At 35.6% G+C, this 21,146-nt stretch overlaps 1 long non-coding RNA gene across 4 annotated transcripts; it reads right to left on the reverse strand.

Annotated features, from left to right (window-relative positions):
- Positions 1–10,377: 10,377 nt before the first annotated feature.
- Positions 10,378–20,163, reverse strand: LOC106078007 (uncharacterized). Of its 4 annotated transcripts, XR_008775716.1 has the most exons (6): positions 20,149–20,163; positions 15,825–15,931; positions 15,334–15,397; positions 12,303–12,438; positions 10,869–10,947; positions 10,378–10,463 (listed from the first exon to the last, which is right to left on the reverse strand). It is a non-coding gene; the product is annotated as an uncharacterized LOC106078007 (long non-coding RNA). The 4 variants fall into 4 exon arrangements; XR_008775717.1 differs by lacking the exon at positions 15,334–15,397; XR_008775718.1 differs by lacking the exons at positions 15,334–15,397; positions 15,825–15,931; positions 20,149–20,163 and adding an exon at positions 15,153–15,173.
- Positions 20,164–21,146: the final 983 nt, after the last annotated feature.

Consider the following 21,146-nt stretch of genomic DNA (forward strand, 5'->3'; position numbering starts at 1 on the left):
TTTTACAAATGGAATTGTTTTGGCGTATTCTGAATATTTGTTAGTTTTACATGTTTCGGGTGTTCTATCAGAGTCATGGTCGCCCGAAGGATTTTTTTGCAGGGCGGTGCAAGCTGCCACCTATGGCTTCAAGTCTTACCCTCAACTTTCTTGTTTCGGAGAATATTAAAGAAAAGAACTGTCCCCTCTCGGCACATACCTAATCGATATTAAGTGCACTGTAAATACTTTTTCAGGAAATAAAAATCTAAGAAACTAAACACGTGAACAAAGTATTTACTGTACACATTGTTAACTTTAACCGTGAGGCCCGTGCTTGCCTACGTTCGATCAAACAAAAACTGCAAACGTTGACTGTAGCTGCCGAAACTGTCAATAACTTTACTAATGTATTGCTTTTCGTCGCGATGGACAAGCTGGTGATGAACACCTATCGTGCAGTTCTGATATTCTTTTTTACGTTGCAGCTCTTGCATCGTTTTAGGATGAAGACAAAACAAGTTAAACTGACCATTTTTATCGCTCAAAAAGCGAGAAGTAATGGAAGAAACTAACGAATACGGAATGTAGAGCCGTGCTCTTTAATTACTCCCGAATCCAAACATGTGGGTTTTGCCAGGTGTGTCTCTCGACTGCGAATTGTCGGCAGCACCAACTCAATATCCGGTATTAAGTTTTTCTGCCACCAGTCTCGTCCTCCTCAAGATGCCATCTCCGACTTGTTCCTCGGCATGGTCAAGTTGGTTTTGGATTATTTCATTAATGTGATTGCTGATGTGCCGTTCAACGGCCTCTATGTTAAGTTGGATAGAGTGCAACATCAGAGAAACTGGTTCAAAAACAAATGAATATTTGATGACAATGAAAAGACAAATCAGAAACAAAGCATTTACTACACATGCGCAGTTTGTCTGGTTTCACTTGCAGTCGTTATTTAAAGATCCACCAAACAGTCAAAGATCTCAAAGTTGAGACTTAAAGTATTCTCGGTTTTGTTACGGGTAAATTTAGCACCATCGATATCGCTAGGTAATGTTAAGGAAGAAAAATACTGGCTATCACGTGGAGGCCTTGGCCGATAGTTTGTCCATGTCTAGAATGTACATAATGTACCTGCTGACAATGACAACAGGAACTAAAACCAATGAAGTCGAATACAATTGCCTTCAACAAAACGAACACTCAAGACATCTGCTCAGTGCCTGAGACATCTGCAGTTTAATAATAAAAAAATACCCAGCAAATGCAGTGAATTCATGATGCTGCTGCTCGTATTTCCTTGTTTCTGACAGTGATTTATTGATTAGTGTTGGCGTCTCTATGTTACTCTATGTTACGTTTTACTGGTAAAGTATGACATTTATCATTCTATAGAAAAACAGAAGTATGCCCTTTTTGATCAGCTTTGAAAATAAAGAATGGGAAAAAGTGAGCTTATTCAAACAGTGCTGGGATCAGCCCAAATAACAGAAGTCGTCAAAGATTCATGTAGGCAAACATTAAATTTTAACAAGAAAAACATTTTTAACAAGTTTACAAAGACAGTTTGTGTGGAAACACAAACTCAAAATCGGCCCCCGAAGTGGTCCACCCAGGCAGGCTTCAATATTTTCAGAAAGAACATCCGAATGACATATCAAAGACAAATGAGAGATAAGAATGGAGAAAGAAGGTTAACAGATCTTGTGTAGTGCCCCAACTTTCCCGCAGATCAAAAGATAGGTGAAAGTGAATGTAAAGTTAGATGTGAACCTGGCCTAACTAGTTCCCCTTTCAGACCTTGTGGTCTATAGGGCAGATGATGTTAAGTTCATCTGTTTTTGTGGCCTACAGTTAACGAGGGTGTCATGTAGCCAGCACAACGACCAACCTCCTTTACTTTTCCCCAACTAATGTCAGGTACCCATTAGAGCTGAGTGGACTCAGAGGCGCCCAAAGATTCCAAAGTTGAAAATCCCAGTCTTTACCAGGATTCGAACCCGGGATCCCCGGTTCGGAAGCCAAGCGCTTTACCCCTCAACCACCGCACCTCCCCTGGCCTAACTGATGTCTTATAATTGATCTAATTGTTTTGAAAAATTTCAATCTGTTCTTTTTTTTTTTTTGTCAAGAAATTACAATTCATTTAATATCTACTAATTTGTAGTCATTTTCAAAAAAACTAAAAATAAAACATTAGTGGTCAAGAAATTACAATTCATTTAATATCTACTAATTTGTAATCATTTAATTGATCTAATTGTTTTGAAAAATTTCAATCTGTTATTCTTTTTTTTTTTTGTCAAGAAATTACAATTCATTTAATATCTACTAATTTGTAGTCATTTTCAAAAAAACTAAAAATAAAACATAAGTGGTCAAGAAATTACAGTTCATTAAATATCTACTAATTTGTAATCATTTAAAAAAAATAATAAAACATGAGTGGTCAAGAAATTACAATTCACTTAATATCTTCCAATTTGTAGACATTTAAAAAAAAAAATTAAACATTAGTGGTCAAGAAATTACAATTCATTTAATATCTACTAATTTGACAACGCTGAGGTTGTCAATTGTAGTCAACCTGAATTTAAGTTATCTTATCTTGTAGACATTTTCCAAAAAAATTAAACGAAACAAAGAAAACTCTGTAGTGTGATTGTATCCAATTAGTTTATGTTTCCTTTTAAGCACTTGGCATTTGTCATTGTCACTCTATGGCTAAAGGGGACATAATGTATTGAACTTGGTGGTAGTACGAAGAGAAAAAAGTGACTGATTTCATCCCAAGCCTCCATTCTGTCTCGTCAAATAGTATTTTAGACATATAATAATATTTAATTTTACACAACAGAACCACATCTTTTCTATGAAGTAATACAGAGAGAAAGAACTTCCTTGATAAGTAGACTCAGTATTATTGCTTTAACAGTAACAATCTTCAACATAAATGAGTTCATTAACAAAGTTGCACAGCAACATTAACAATCTTTCAGGAAATTGACTCTGAAGCAATGCTATGTTCCCAGGTAATAGCAAGTAATTAGGCAAGGCAAGCCAATATAGGGTTTTATACAGCTGCCCTGTATGCCTTATGTATTTAAAAAAAAACTGATCAGGTCTCCTTGAGATGTAAGAGGGCTACTCTGGTATCATCAAGGTGGCCCTTAAAGAGTCATTTTGGGATAGTTAACTAAGCAAAGGTACTGCTGTATCACAATTGTTCAGGGTTCTGTTAGGGTCATGTGTAAATTATTTCAGGATAGGGGTGTCGATTAAAGATTCTTTTTTCTCTCATTACGAGGGGTTTAAAAAAAAAATAAATAAAAAAATAGCTAATTTGTCTTAAAATATTACATTATTCATAAAAGATTCTTGACTTTCAATTGTCTGCCCTTGTCTATATTCTTTAGGAAACTAATGCAGAAAGAGTTTACAAAAAGTATATAAAAATTAAACACTTAACCCAAAAAGTAAGCAGACAGCTGCAGAGTGAATACATAAACAATGTAATATCTAAAGATAACAACAAAAACCTATGGTCATACAATGTCATACATTAAGTCTAAGAAAATGGAAACAACAGGCGTAGCGCCATTAAAAGATGAACATAACATAATACATAATGATAATGAAACTAAAGCAAACATTCTAAACAAATTCTTTGCATCAGCATTCTCAGCCCCAGGAGACAAAGACATATTACTGAATTTGAACCAAGTAGACAACATAGAAGATATAGTAGTACAAGAAAATGGAATTCAAAAACTATTAGCCAACACCAAACCAAATAAAGCTTCTGGACCTGATGGTATTCCAGCTAGATTACTCAAAGAACTAAGTAATGAGCTAGCCCCAGTGTTCAAAATACTCTTTCAGGCTTCACTTAACCAGGGCAGAGTACCAAAGGACTGGAAAGAAGCTAATGTCACCCCCCTATTTAAAAAAGGAGAAAAATCTGACCCAGGAAACTACAGACCAGTATCACTTACCAGCATCACATGTAAAATCCTAGAACACATAATATGTAGCAACATCATAAACCACTTAGACAAACATAATGTCCTCACACCATACCAACATGGCTTTAGGAAATATAGATCATGTGAAACACAACTAATAGGACTAATTGATGATTTTTCAAAAGGTTTAGATAATAGTGAACAAATAGATGCTATCTTACTAGATTTTTCTAAGGCTTTTGACAAAGTTCACCACCATAGTTTGCTTAAAAAATTAAAATATTTCGGCATTAATGGTCCACTGCATCAGTGGATTAAAGACTTTCTGATAGGGAGAGAACAAACTGTAATAATAAATGGCTCTAAATCAACACCGATAACAGTAAACTCAGGTGTACCTCAAGGTACAGTCTTGGGTCCACTACTATTTTTAATTTACATAAATGATTTACCAAATTGCATTAGTTCAGGAACTACAGGGGTCATCCCGAAGATTAGTCTGTATGTTATTTCTCTGGATTTGGGTGTAATGTGTTTGCTGTGTAGATTTATAAAAGTGTCTGAAATCTATTACACCTAACTCTCTACTCCATTTGATCCTATTGAATAATCATTCTTGTAACTGTTTCTTAAGTGTTCTATATGTGTCTTTTAATTTACTGTGTATTAGATGTTCATTGCCGGGGAGTATTCTTGATATGGATCTGTAAAATGGATGTGTGTTTGTACCAAAGTGGTGTGGGGTGTCATTTTTTATTGGAATTATTTTATTTAACCTTAAGCCGTAGTAGTATATTGTTAATGGAAAATTGTTTGGGTTCTTGGCTACTTGTCCTATGTATTTTAATCTAAGTGCTTGTATTTTGGTTCTGATGTCCTCTAAGTTTATCCCTCCATCCTCTTTGTTTTGTATAAGTGTTGTGTGTTTAATGTTTCTGATAGTGCTTTTAAATATAAAATTCCTAATGATTGTGTTTATGCTTGGTATAAAAGTTGGTGGAGGCTCTGTGATGTTTGCTAAATAAACTTCTTCGGGATGACCAGGTTGTTTACTAGTATTGCTCTACCAAATATAGTAGTTGCTGCATAATGAAATCTTTTAAGTGTGTTTTTGGTTTTCTTTAAAATATTTTCCCACTGCTCTGTATGGTAATATGTTGGGTTGCTTGTCCACGTGATGCCGCATATTTTAATTTCCTTCTCTATTTTAAGGTTAAAGGGGATGTTTGAGGGGATTTCCCACCTTCCCAATCCCAAAATACAAGATATATTTATGTTGATTTTTGACCCGCTTTCCCTCCCAAATTGAATAAACTTATCTATAATTGCGGCTATGTCTTTTTCTGAGGATGGAAAAAGGGTGGTGTCATCAGCGTATGCTTTAATTTTAACTAGGCTTTTAATTAGCGTCCATATTTGTGTGACTTTGAAATGGGGTGTGTTTGAGTTATGTATTATATTTTTGAGGAGGTTTGCGATTGTTTTTAAATAGAGCGTGTCATTTAGGAGGTCGTTGTTAAGTTTCCAGATCGGTGTTTTTTGTTTTTTCTTTTTTTGTTTTGGGTTCAGCAGTTCCACTATGACTCCTTTGTGGTCTGTATATTGTAACGTCTCTACGAGATGTGTTACACTTTTTGTTTCGCACGCCCTTGGCACATACACTCTATCTATCCGTGTTTCTATTTGGTGTGCCTTGTCCCTGAACGTGGTGACCCGGCCCGTGACCTCTACTTCTCTATAGGCATCTACTAACAGGAAAGCCTTGATGACTCCCCCCAAATAGTCATGCGTTTTAATTGTTACATGAGGAGCAGGACCCTCTGTGTTTGTGTTTTGCTTGTCTAATTGGGAATCAATGTAATTTAAATCACCCCCTACTATCAAATTTTCTCCTGCGTACTGAGTGTGTAGAATGTCACTTAGCATTCAAAAAAACTCGTGTTTCTCTTTTTTTTGAGCGGGTGCATAAATGTTGACTAACGTGTATGTCTGTTTTTGTGAGCTTGTCCTAATTATTACTATCCTCCCGCTATTGTCTTGATAGGAGTGTGTGATTGAAAACCTATTGGATGTTTGTAAAATGGCTGTCCCTCTCGGCTTTCTACCTAAACTAAAATAACCCTCCCGGAGGCCCATAAGAGAGACTGCTTTTTTGGCCTTGAAGAAAGATAAAATCTGGCTTGTATTTCCTTGTGAGGTGTGCTATGTATGTGTGTTTATTGTTTAGCCCTCTGATGTTGAGTGTCAAAATTTTGATGTCTGCCATGAGTGTGTGTGAATGGTTTGCGTGTTTGTTATTCTATTGTGTGTGTATGCATTTTATCTTTAAGAGTTGCTTTGTTGTTTATGTGTTTGAATGTGTGTTAGGGTCCTCACCCTCATCTATGACTAGCACTGACGGGGAGTCTGGAAAGTTCAGCTCGAGCTTGACCTGTTCTTACTCTCTTTTCTCCTCCTCTACCCGGGGATCCTCGTTTAGATCCTCTGATGAGGAAGAGAGAGAGAGGGCCCTCGTTCTTGTTATTTTGGTTGGGGTGGTGGGTGCTGAACTTGCCCCTTCGGATGTTTAAATTTTTTCACTTTGCTTAGATTTGTTTTCAGGACTGTTAGGTGGGGGGAGACCACTTGGAGTAGCTCCCATACCTTCTATTTGTTTTTTTTCCCCTTCTTTGCTGCTTTCAACCATTGTGAAGCCATCTTTTTTTAGCTGTTGATCAATCTCGGATTGCTTTTTCTCTCCCTCCCCTTTAAGGGTCATGGCTTAGGAGATTTTCCCTCCTACCTCCTTTGCACCTTCTGTGGGGTTTTGGTTCCGTCTGGGGTTCGCCCTATTTGGACACTGGTTTGACAAGTGCTGATCCTGTCCGAAATGCCAGCACTGTTGTCTACGTCCCGGGATGGTCACGAGGACCTTGTAGGTCCTCGGATCATCCTCGTATCGTAACTGAATATATTGGGGGAGTTCAGTCTGTTTGCGGATTTTTATCCAAGCCGCCCACTTATCTGAGCTGCCTAGCTTGATTGGCTCTATCTTGAAGCCTTCTTCTGCAAAGGCTCCAAAGATTTCTCCTATCTTTGATTTGTTTATGGTTGGTGCTACCCAGTGAAATGTAACCCTGATTTTTTCGTCTTCTAAGGTACAGACATCTACCTTGAAGTCCTTCTCGTTCCCAAATGATTTCCCTAGTATACGGGTTCTCACTCGGGCGGATGTTGGGACCAGGAACCAGACAAAGGGGTTCTCGAAGCGATAGAGAGAACTCACTTCGTCCGGTTTAGCTTCAGGCACTCTATTAGGCTCGCCATAGTGGCCTTAACAGCTCCCTGGCCTGACAGCTTTAGAAGCAAGGTACCTTGAGGCGTGGACAAGTCCACCATCCAGGTCCTTTATTTCAATAAAAAATGTCTTAACTGACATTTTTAAAGGGGCTTATCACAAGTACAGAGACAGAAAAGAGACGATAACTACACTACAAACTACACAGTACTTTACTACACAACCCTCGCGCCGTCTACTCTAAACAGTAACACACAAAAATCCACAGAATCACAAAAAAAAAAAACCATAGAAACACAAGTAATCCACAGAATAAATCCTCAAGTGTTAGCTACTTAATCAATCTCTTATTCGAATCCTCAAAAAAAAAAAAAAAAACAACTATGTATGGCCACGGCTTTCAAAAACAAATTCAGAAAAATTAAGTTTACAAGATTACTGTTCGTTTTAAATTAGGTCTAACTTATAATGCATACTAATTAGCTTTTTCTCTTACAAAACTGCTTGCATAACTGATTTTAAAAATTAGACTTTTCGCTTTCAGAAAAAAAAAGCCGTTGCATCAGAACTTTGAATGGTCTAAAATATTGTGATGTCGGATTTTCAATATCTTTTCTAGTTTACGAGATCTAAACGGGACAGACGGACAGACGGACAGACATTTCGCACAAAACTAATAGCGTCTTTTCCCCTTTCGGGGGCCGCTAAAAATCAGTCACATAAATCCACCCCCGCCCCGGCTAGATCTATTATAAATTTAATCACATGATTGTAAAATTAAGTAAAATTTCCCCCTTTCAGACCTTATGATATAAGGGGGCAAATCATATTAAGGTCATCTGTTTCTATGGCCGACGTTTAACAAGCAGGATGTCATGTGGCCAGCACAACGACCACCCGTCATTACTTTCCCAACTAAAGTAAGATACCTATTAGAATTGGGTGGACTTTTCTAGTTTACGAGATCTAAACGGGACAGACGGACAGACGGACAGACATTTCGCACAAAACTAATAGCGTCTTTTCCCCTTTCGGGGGCCGCTAAAAATCAGTCACATAAATCCACCCCCGCCCCGGCTAGATCTATTATAAATTTAATCACATGATTGTAAAATTAAGTAAAATTTCCCCCTTTCAGACCTTATGATATAAGGGGGCAAAACATATTAAGGTCATCTGTTTCTATGGCCGACGTTTAACAAGCAGGATGTCATGTGGCCAGCACAACGACCACCCGTCATTACTTTCCCAACTAAAGTAAGATACCTATTAGAATTGGGTGGACTTAGGTGTGCCCTAAAAATCCCAAAATTCAAAATCCCAGGCTTCACAGAGATTCAAACCCAGGACCCCAGATTTGGAAGCCAAGCGCTTAACAACTCAAATTATATTTATTTTTGTTATTCCAGGTGGTGACGGGGAAAGTAAAAAAGAAACAAAAAAACTTTAAACTTCAGACCAGAGTTGTGTGGGAGGTTTTATCAACGTGACATACTAGATCTAGATCTCATTATGTTATTTTAGCGGTGTGGGAGGAATTCAGCCCAAAAAATTATGTGAACATAAGAAGGAGGCAATAATAACATACAAAATATAAAAATTACTTTTAAAAAGTATATATTAAACATTGTTCTATTAATTAGTTCGGATCAGTCATGTAATTAAATTTATAATAGATCTAAACTAACAATAAAAAGCATTAAGATAAAAAAAAGGGAAGGGGAAAGACCTGAATTAGAACTCATGGTTCAATCCTTCACGTGTTTATCAAGCCAACACGGTAACCGCTCTGCTAGTGGAGAGCTTAGGAACCCGGAAGATTGTATAATTATCTCATGTTTCTAAAGTCTATTCCAATTTTTCATGTTTTGGTCACTAAGACTCAGACGACGACCTACCAAGAGGACTTACACCACCACTGCAGTCAAGTCCTATTTTTTTTCGTTGTTCGAGATATTAAAATAAAAAAACTTTTTATCAGACAGACAGACAAACAGGATTACAGAGTTAGTTAATAAAAGCTTTGTAAGAAAAAAGCTCTTGCTGAAAAGAATCAGAGAGCTTTTCAAATGTTTTTTAAAAAAGTTGATAAGTCAATGAATACTTAGAGTTTCCAGAACTATTTTCTTTAGCGTAGGGAGGGGGCTGTAAAAAAAAAAAGCGATAAAATATATGTTTGGGAGGGGTAGCATTATGAAGAAAGCTAAGCCAATTTGATATAAAAGATAATAAAATTGAGGTTTGTATGGGGCGGAGCGAAAAGGGTGGGGGAGAGAAAAGTGATATCGAATTGACAGGTCAGAAGTGTGTTTGGGAGGACGTTTTATCTATCTATCTATCTATCTATCTATCTATCTATCTATCTATCTATCTATCTATCTATCTATCTATCTATCTATCTATCTATCTATCTATCTCTATCTCTCTATCTATCTATCTATCTATCTATCTATCTCTCTCTCTATTTATCTATCTCTCTCTCTCTATCTATCTATCTATCTATCTATCTATCTATCTATCTATCTATCTATCTATCTATCTATCTATCTATCTATCTCTCTCTCTCTCTCTCTCTATCTATCTATCTATCTATCTATCTATCTATCCATCTATCTATCTATCTATCTATCTATCTATCTATCTATCTATCCATCTACCTATCCATCTATCTATCTATCTATCCATCTATCTATCTATCTATCTATCTATCTATCTATCTATCTATCTATCTATCTATCTATCTATCTATCAACCTATCTATCTGTATGTATGTATGTCTGTCTCTCTGTTCTCTGTTTATCTGTCTCTCTGTCTTTATTAATGTCTGTGTCTGTGTCTTCATGTTGTCAGTCTATTTATCAAATTCTTCTTTCTCTCCTCTCTCTCTCTCTCTCTCTCTCTCTCTCTCTCTCCCTCTTTCACTCTAATGCTCATTATCTGACGCTGCCAGAATTTAGATTCGTTTGAGGAAAATAAAATTCATTTGATTTGAATACCAAATAATTGAATTCTCTGTTGGAGTTTACGTTCATACAGTACTTGAGTTGTGAGAGCTACTTGCATTTAATTAGAAAATGAAAAGGCTATAAAAAGTTTTCTTACAAACACAATTAATTTACGTAATGAATAGATTAAGAACAAGTTTTAGAAGGTGAATTTGCTTATTTATGCTTTATTAAATTTAAAACAACGAATTTCGAATTTTCCAGAATGTCAGCCAGTTTACTGTCTGCTTAAAAGTTCTGAAAAAGAAATGTTTCCAAAATGTATTTAGAAAGAATGGCATAAACATATATAAACATATTAATATATTCAAACAAATGATTAAACTATTGACTCTTTCTGTGTTATTAATGTTTTATTAGTGTAAGTGTTACTAGTTAATTACAACTTACGAATCTAACATAAAATTTAATTATCTAAAAAGGAAGATAAAAAAGGAATTTGTTTTTTTTTCAAGAAGGTCATTTTTTTGTTTGTTTCATATTCAATGGTAAGTAACACTTTATCATTACTTGCCCAGTCCTGGATGCCTGCGTGATGATTATCACTAATAAATGTATTTTATTAAAACAATGGGTTAATTGCAGAAAAAATATCATCATAGACATATAAATTCAGACAGTAAAATAAAAGAAAAAACTTACATCAGTATCATTATATACATAAGTAAGAATTGAAACTGCAACCATACATTACACGTTTCTTTTTCTCAGTGCTTTCAGCCTGAAAATAAAAAATGTGAATTTCTAATGTTGATCTCTATTGATTAGATTAAATGCTCAGAAAATATGTTTGAATAGAAAATAAAGTATTTTTTTCTGAAATATGTAGAAGTCTTAGAGTGCAAGTCTAATGATTCCCTTATATTGAAATTATTTTGTGCATAGAAAATTGTATTCTGCAGTTCTAAAAATGTGCACAAAAACTCTCCTAGACCTCTAAAATAACATAGATTATGATCACTTCCTTTATTCTGTACACAAGATTCACCAAATAGCTAGCTAGTTATAGTTTTACTGCCATATGTGAAAATCCCCAATGGTTGCACACTTATGGTGACTGTATTATAAAAAAGGTTCCGCAAGGTTGTTAACGCCGGAAGTAGTAATGGTCTTAAGCCCATCATTACCTATAAAATGCTTCCAATGGCATGCGTCTCAAACAGCCTCTGACAACCAGTCCAACTCCTAGCCTTCGCGAGCGGTTCAGTTACTGAGCCTGGCGGAACCGTTACCACAGACAGGAGAAGGGGCAAAGGCGAGCAACTGGCGCCTAAACTAGTAAGCTTCAGGCAGGAGGGGCTTGTTAGCCTTGGTTGGCTACCCATCTAGGAGAAGGAAAACTCTGAATCCAAACCTCCGCTGCCCTGCGGCTATACTCAAACACGGGAAAGGCTTCGGGAGACAACCCAGAGGAAATATCAGGAGCTGGTGACCCTTAGGCAGATTGTGGCACACCGTGCTACAGCCTAACAGAGCCTGCGGCGCTACTGATCCCAAACTGTATCGGATATTCCGTTCCTTTGGTCACATCAGCTGCGCGGAGAGAGGGGGGGGGGACTGCTGTGTGGGCGACAACGTTCCGACCATAAACAATGCCCAGGTTTTCATCTCCCTTAAGTGTTTGTAGTGTACCATTGTCATTCTACGACTGAAGGAGGCCAATTATAAAAAATATTTGAATAAAACAGGTTTCAAAGAAAGTTACTAATTTGATTAGGTAAAAATGTTACCGGTCTTCCTCTGTTATTCAATTTAATGTTTAACTTAGAGAAAATTAAGTCTATTTTGTGAGTTATTTTCTTAATTTCGAAATGCTGTTTTATTTTAAACTTTTTTTTAAAAAAAAAAAGCTAATAGTATTAATCAACATTATAATATTATGTTTTTTTTAATTTGCACACTTATTTTCTTATTAACTTAAATCTTACATTAAAATTGTGGAAGATAAAAAAATTCTAATTAACAAAATATGCAAATGATACATTGGTAAATTATTTAAAAAAGGTTTACACAAATTATGTCTTACATATATATATATATATATATATATTGAGTCAATAAAAAAAAAACTCTTACCAGCTCTGTTTCTACAGCATTATTTTCATTCACTGCTCTGGTTTCTTCAGCTGACATTTCACCATATACAGCACAAGAGACCAGCAAAATGGTTAAAAGAATGATTGCCTTCATTGTTAGGGTTAGGGTTAGGTAGCTAAAAAATAAAGGGTGTATATATGTATATATCAGAGATGGGATTTTGTACCCAACATTTAAAGTTTTATGTTCAAGTTCGGTTTGATTCGATAACAGGTATAGTTTGGGTTCGGTTCGGTCAGATCTTAAGTTCGGTTTCGGTTAGATATTAAGAAATTAGATAACAGCAAAAACCATTCACGTGTAATAATGTACAGTTTAATTTGTTAAATAAAACAGTGATGCCAAATACATCGTACAGACGAGCCATTTTAATTTCCGACATTTGTCGTTGGTCACATATCAGAAAAGATACAAAAAACATTAAATAAAGAACAATACACTTTTATTAGATTTTAGTAGATACAGGTGTGATCGCAGCTGTGTATCAAGGATTGGCCTCTTTAGTCACACTAGAAGTTGCAAAGGGAAAAGATCATCTCCCGTAACGTAAATTGCCACAGAGTATGTACACTAATTCTTGGGATGTATGAAGTTTATCCAAAACCTAATTCTGAAAATTCCGCATCATTGATAAGACACCCAATTGAATCACTAAATCTAGATGTTAGTCTGTAAGGCCTACTAAATGAAGAGTTGTAATTTCGTTTAAAATCGCTTATTTCAGCTATTACATTCAAAATTGAAATGTTTTTTTCTTGTAGTTTGTTGTTGAGTTCATTTAGATAGAGTATGATGTCACTTTAAAAAGTCAAATCCCACAACCATAAGGGGTCGTTGAGGCACTTATTTACATTTTTCTGTCATACAAATGTCCGTTTCATGTTTTATATAATAAAAAAAAATGTTTTAGAACTTTTCCTCTGCTTGCCAGCGCACTTCGCTGTAAATAAAACGTTTTTCTATTCGGACTCTATTTCTGTCAGAGAATTCTAAGACGTTATATGGTTCTAAGCCTGAAACGTTATCAAATGGACAGTACTAAACACATCATCCTATGGTCCTGATACAACAGTTTGTCACAGACGTTACTCTATACGACATCCAACCATACTTGTGGTGGTTTCTGGAACTACTTCCACTAATATCCCCAAATAAGAGAAACATTCTCAATGATGTCTGGAACTACTTCCACTAATATCCCCAAATAAGAGAAACATTCTCAATGATGTCTGGAACTACTTCCACTAATATCCCTCAAATAAGAGAAACATTCTCAATGATGTCTGGAACTACTTCCACTAATATCCCCCAAATAAGAGAAACATTCTCTCAATGATGTCTGGAACTACTTTGAACAGGTCTTTGCTAGTGATGGTCTCATGCGAGCTCCTCATAGCAACTATCTCCTCTGTGCTTTTAAAATTGCATTTCGTACTGCGAATAAGTACAAAGACTTACGCGATATTTGGTACGTCCTCGGACATTTTGAATTCTGCTACGCTATTGAGATTTCGAATTGCCATGCGAAAAAAAAAAAGGTGGCGGCTTCCATGCACCCTTATAACACATGGATTCCTTTACTAATAGTAACCACTCTTTACGCATTCACCGTCGTAAAAGGCTTCATTTCACTCTTTATAATGTGAGCAACTCTATAACATACTCTTACCGCCGTTTTTTTGTCCCTTCTTCGTAAATATTCTCGCCAATCCTCTAATCTCTAGCCGTTACTTATCGAGGTTTTCTTCGCGGCTAAAACTAATACCGCCTAATGTGTTTACGTATTTAATTTTATAATGCAGTTTACATTCTATAGAAAAAAAAAGCCACTGACGGCTGTATAAAAATCAAAGATATCGTCTTATTTGACTGCGTCACAACAAGGTAAAGATCTATCCACTTTACCTGGTAGTTTCTACATGCAGAATTTTATTTTTGTTTCACCGAACCCCAAATTTCATTTATTCACAAATATTAAATGATACGACATCTTTGCGTTGATTCCAAATAAAACCAAGCCATAATGGTGCCTAAAGGATGCACACACAAGAAGTCAAGGACATCTCAATCTCCAGACAGCTGAAGAATTTTCCAAGAATTAAAAATCTCTGTCAAATCATGTCGCTGAAAACTTAGTTGTTGTTTTTTTTACAATAATATTGCAAAATCTTGATTCAGTTCGGTAAAAGTAAGGACAGTTCGATTTATTCGGTTTGAATCAATCAGTTTTAAAGTTCGGGTTCGGTTCGGTTCGGTCGAAAATGAGGTGTTCGAGCTGGGTTCGTTCTGTTTGCGCTCAGGTTCGTTTCGTTTCTAATCTCTAAAATATATTATTATACGTCAATTTACGATAACTACATAGAAAAACGTTTACCCTGAATAGCCTGTCAATGTCCCAACGTTTGGGTTGAGTACTATATATACATTATAAGATCTGACAGATCATGATCTATTACCGATGAATTAAAAAACAAACCAAAACCATATGGGTATAATATACATACATTTGACAGACTTGATTATTTACAGCTCTATTTTTGTTTATACCCTCATAGAATGTTCTCTTTTGATTTATGTAAAACACCAGCTGATGAGAATTCTGAATGATTAAGCTATATAAAAGCTATATTTCCATTTTTGTTTTCTATTATTCCATGGGCTGGTGATCAAAAGACTTGAAGCTCGGTTCCTATTTTTCTCCAAACAGAATTTGGAGAATCTTTAAACAAAAAGTTCATGAATACCTAAACTGGGTACTTAGCATTAATAAAAAGCGTAGTTGGTGAAATTTTGTTTAAAGGTTTGGTTAAAAGGGCACAAGGTACTTACTAGCGAGCTAACGGCTAAGACTTCTGTCATTTAAATAATTTTATAATAATATACATTATAATGATGTAACTGCCTTTACTTTTACTTTGAAAGTAAAGGAATACAAATGTCTCAGTTGGTCTTCTACTTTTACTTTGAAAGTAAAGGAATACAAATGTCACAGTTGGTCTTCTACTTTTACTTTGAAAGTAAAGGAATACAAATGTCACAGTTGGTCTTCTACTTTTCGTCTTTCAAGCTTGGTTCTAAAAAAAAAAAAAAAACAGTGATATCTCCTTTATCGAAATTGAAATGTATGCAAGAACATTTTTTTTAAAGAACGCTAATCATTTTTCAAAAACGTAAATATGCAAAACTGTTCGACCATACATGAATCATTTTAATCAATATTAAGTCATAAGGTATAGTTCAATTATGTACACATTGTGTATCACACATCATATCTATTATTAAAAAAACGAAATGAAAATAAATAACAATAATTTAAATTCATAGTTTTAATAGCATTTAGAAAACATTAAACTTTTAAAAAAATAAATTTAATTAACATGTTATCTTCTTATGTTATTTTATTTGACGGTGGAAACAAAAAAATGGCTAGAATCCAGGGGTGGGGTCCAAGTGCACCACCTTGATTCCCTTCGGGCGCCCATGATCAGAATTGTAAATTACCACATCCTAGTCCAAGACTCCCGAATGACCATGAGGAAGGGCAGCGAGCAGGATTCGAACTTGAAACGATCGTCACGAGCAAAAGCTACATGATCTGGCAGTCGAAACTGTGAATTAAAAAAAAATCCAATTTATAATATTTTCATATCTATATTTTATTTTAATATATATTATATACATGGGCGTAGCCAGGATTTTTTTTCGGGGGGTGGGGAATGGTTTAACCCCCCCCCCCCGAAATGAAATCCCCGCTCCCCAGCAGGGAATTTAGTGACTGATTTTTTGCTTTGATTTTGTTTATTTTAGTTGAGATTTTAATACTAAACCATCACATGTCCCAGCAGAGCCAAGGTTTTTTTTTTAGTTTTAAATACCCTACCAAAGGGTTTTTGCAGTTACATCCCTCTCTTCTATAAAACAAAACAAAAAAAATGCAAACGACAATCCCCAAATTCCAAGAGCACAGTTAAGGAATATTTTGATTTTAAAACCTCCTCCAAAATTTACGATACCCCCCCCCCACCAGTAACTGCACAAATGCACAAATCAATTACACCGGTAACTGCACAAATCTATTACACCAGTAACTGCACTAATCTATTACAACAGTAACTGCACAAATATATTACACCAGTAACTGCACAAATCTATTACACCAGCAGCTACACAAATCTATTACACCAGTAACTGCACAAATCTGTTACACCAGTAACTGCACTAATCTATTACACCAGTAACTGCACTAATCTATTACACAAGTAACTGCACTAATCTATTACACCAGTAACTGCACAAATCTATTACACCAGTAACTGCACTAATATATTACACCAGTAACTGCACTAATCTATTACACCAGTAACTGCACAAATCTATTACACCAGCAGCTGCACAAATCTATTACATCAGTAACTGCACAAATCTATTACACCAGTAACTGCACTAATCTATTACACCAGTAACTGCACAAATCTATTATGCCAGTAACTGTACTAATCTATTACACCAGTAACTGCACAAATGTATTACACCAGTAACTGCACAAATCTATTACACCAGTAACTGCACAAATCTATTACACCAGCAGCTGCACAAATCTATTACACCAGCAGCTGCACTAATCTATTACACCAGTAACTGCATAAATCTATAACACCAGTAACTGCACAAATCTATTACACCAGTAACTGCACAAATCCATTACACCAGCAGCTGCACATATCTATTACACCAGTAACTGCACTAATCTATTACACCAGCAGCTGCACAAATCTATTACACCAGTAACTGCACAAATCTATTACACCAGCAGCTGCACAAATCTATTACACCAGTAACTGCACAAATCTATTACACCAGCAGCTGCACAAATCCATTACACCAGTAACTGCACAAATCTATTACACCAGTAACTGCACTAATCTATTACACCAGCAGCTGCACAAATGTATTACACCAGTAACTGCACAAATCTATTACACCAGTAACTGCACTAATCTATTACACCAGCAGCTACACAAATCTATTACACCAGCAGCTGCACATATCTATTACACCAGTAACTGCACAAATCTATTACACCAGTAACTGCACTTATTTATTACACCAGTAACTGCACTAATCTATTACACCAGTAACTGCACAAATCTATTACACCAGCAGCTGCACAAATCTATTACACCAGTAACTGCACAAATCTATTACACCAGTAACTGCACAAATCTATTACACCAGTAACTGCACAAATCTATTACACCAGTAACTGCACTAATCTATTACACCAGTAACTGCACAAGTCTATTACACCAGTAACTGCACAAATCTATTACACCAGTAACTGCACAAATCTATTTTACTAGTAACTGCACTAATCAATTACACCAGTAACTGCACAAATCTATTACACCAGTAACTGCACAAATCTATTACACCAGTAACTGCACTAATCTATTACACCAGTAACTGCACAAATCTATTACACCAGTAACTGCACTAATCTATTACACCAGTAACTGCACAAATCTATTACACCAGTAACTGCACAAATCTATTACCCCAGTAACTGCACAAATCTATTACACCAGTAACTGCACTAATCTATTACACCAGTAACTGCACAAATCTATTACACCAGTAACTGAACAAATCTATTACCCCAGTAACTGCACAAATCTATTACACCAGTAACTGCACAAATCTATTACCCCAGTAACTGCACAAATCTATTACACCAGTAACTGCACTAATCTATTACACCAGTAACTGCACAAATCTATTACACCGGTAACTGCACTAATCTATTACACCAGTAACTGCACTAATCTATTACACCAGTAACTGCACAAATCTATTACACCAGTAACTGCACTAATCTATTACACCAGTAACTGCACTAATCTATTACACCAGTAACTGCACAAATCTATTACACCAGTAACTGCACTAATCTATTACACCAGTAACTGCACAAATCTATTACGACAGTAACTGCACTAATCTATTACACCAGTAACTGCACAAATGTATTACACCAGTAACTGCACAAATCTATTACACCAGTAACTGCACAAATCTATTACACCAGCAGCTGCACAAATCTATTACACCAGCAGCTGCACAAATCTATTACGCCAGTAACTGCACTAATCTATTACACCAGTAACTGCACAAATGTATTACACCAGTAACTGCACAAATCTATTACACAAGTAACTGCACTAATCTATTACACCAGTAACTGCACAAATCTATTACACCAGGAACTGCACAAATCTATTACACCAGTAACTGCACTAATCTATTACACCAGCAGCTGCACAAATGTATTACACCAGTAACTGCACAAATCTATTACACCAGTAACTGCACTAATCTATTACACCAGCAGCTACACAAATCTATTACACCAGCAGCTGCACATATCTATTACACCAGTAACTGCACAAATCTATTACACCAGTAACTGCACTTATTTATTACACCAGTAACTGCACTAATCTATTACACCAGTAACTGCACAAATCTATTACACCAGCAGCTGCACAAATCTATTACACCAGTAACTGCACAAATCTATTACACCAGTAACTGCACAAATCTATTACACCAGTAACTGCACAAATCTATTACACCAGTAACTGCACTAATCTATTACACCAGTAACTGCACAAGTCTATTACACCAGTAACTGCACAAATCTATTACACCAGTAACTGCACAAATCTATTTTACTAGTAACTGCACTAATCAATTACACCAGTAACTGCACAAATCTATTACACCAGTAACTGCACAAATCTATTACACCAGTAACTGCACTAATCTATTACACCAGTAACTGCACAAATCTATTACACCAGTAACTGCACTAATCTATTACACCAGTAACTGCACAAATCTATTACACCAGTAACTGCACAAATCTATTACCCCAGTAACTGCACAAATCTATTACACCAGTAACTGCACTAATCTATTACACCAGTAACTGCACAAATCTATTACACCAGTAACTGCACAAATCTATTACCCCAGTAACTGCACAAATCTATTACACCAGTAACTGCACAAATCTATTACCCCAGTAACTGCACAAATCTATTACACCAGTAACTGCACTAATCTATTACACCAGTAACTGCACAAATCTATTACACCGGTAACTGCACTAATCTATTACACCAGTAACTGCACTAATCTATTACACCAGTAACTGCACAAATCTATTACACCAGTAACTGCACTAATCTATTACACCAGTAACTGCACTAATCTATTACACCAGTAACTGCACAAATCTATTACACCAGTAACTGCACTAATCTATTACACCAGTAACTGCACAAATCTATTACGACAGTAACTGCACTAATCTATTACACCAGTAACTGCACAAATGTATTACACCAGTAACTGCACAAATCTATTACACCAGTAACTGCACAAATCTATTACACCAGCAGCTGCACAAATCTATTACACCAGCAGCTGCACAAATCTATTACGCCAGTAACTGCACTAATCTATTACACCAGTAACTGCACAAATGTATTACACCAGTAACTGCACAAATCTATTACACAAGTAACTGCACTAATCTATTACACCAGTAACTGCACAAATCTATTACACCAGGAACTGCACAAACGATTACACCAGTAACTGCACAAATCTATTACACCAGTAACTGCACAAATCTATTACACCAGTAACTGCACAAACGATTACACCAGTAACTGCACAAATCTATTACACCAGCAGCTGCACAAATCTGTTTTAATATTAAGTGTTAAAAAAATGTAAGCCATTGGGTTGGACTACTGACCTATTTATCCCATAAACAACAAAGTCAGATACCAGAGAGTCTAAATGTAACAATCCGCCAAGTGTATTGATTTCTGTCAATCTACTTCAACCTTTCATTAAATAGTCCACTGCTCAGCCTGCAGTCCTTTCACTTCTACGTCATCAAGACACCTAAAAGAATACTTCTAATACATTGTAAGACATCTACGGTTCAACAAAAAGTTAAAACAGTAATAAAAATATGAGGAGACTTAAAGTAGTTTATACTAAATTCCATGTATTGGAAAGGTGAAGCATTTTTAAACTAAAGAAATGTTTGATTCATGCATTTTAGTGTTGGCGTCTCTATGTTACGTTTTACTGGTAAAGTATGACATTTATCATTGTATAGAAAAACAGAAGCATGCCTTTTTTGATCAGCTTTGAAAATAAAGAATAGGAAAAAGTGAGCTTATTCAAACAGTGCTGGGATCAGCCCAAATAACAGAAGTCGTCAAAGATTCATGTAGGCAAACATTAAATTTTAAGAAGAAAAACATTTTAAAAAATACTTTAAAAAAAAAAAGCTTATAGTGAGCGTACTTGTATCAATTAGTTTGGATAAGTCATGTAATTAAATTTGTAATAGATCTAAACTAACACTTAAAAATCATTTATAAAAATAAATTAAAAAAGAAAGAAACGGCTTGAATTCAAACATTTTTTTTAATTACCAGTAGTTAAATAACTAATTGGTTATTTCTTTTTTATTAATCCTTGAGTTGTCAGGTAAAATAAATAATTGTGCAAAATTTCAGCTTGATCCGAGATTGGGTGTCTGAGAAATAACGTGTACAAACTTTTGGCCCGACAGACATAAGCACAGACAGACAGAGTGAGTTGTAATAAGCTTTGTAAAAAATGTAAACTTCAATGTAAACAATTTTTACGTTTGCTCTAAGAATATCGTAGACAGAAGTAAGTTTACATTTTCTTTAATATTAATCTTAAAGTTTCTTTCTGGTCATGTTGGAAATT

The sequence above is a fragment of the Biomphalaria glabrata genome, chromosome 1 (assembly GCF_947242115.1).
Source record: "Biomphalaria glabrata chromosome 1, xgBioGlab47.1, whole genome shotgun sequence".
Classification (NCBI taxonomy): Eukaryota; Metazoa; Mollusca; class Gastropoda; family Planorbidae; genus Biomphalaria; species Biomphalaria glabrata.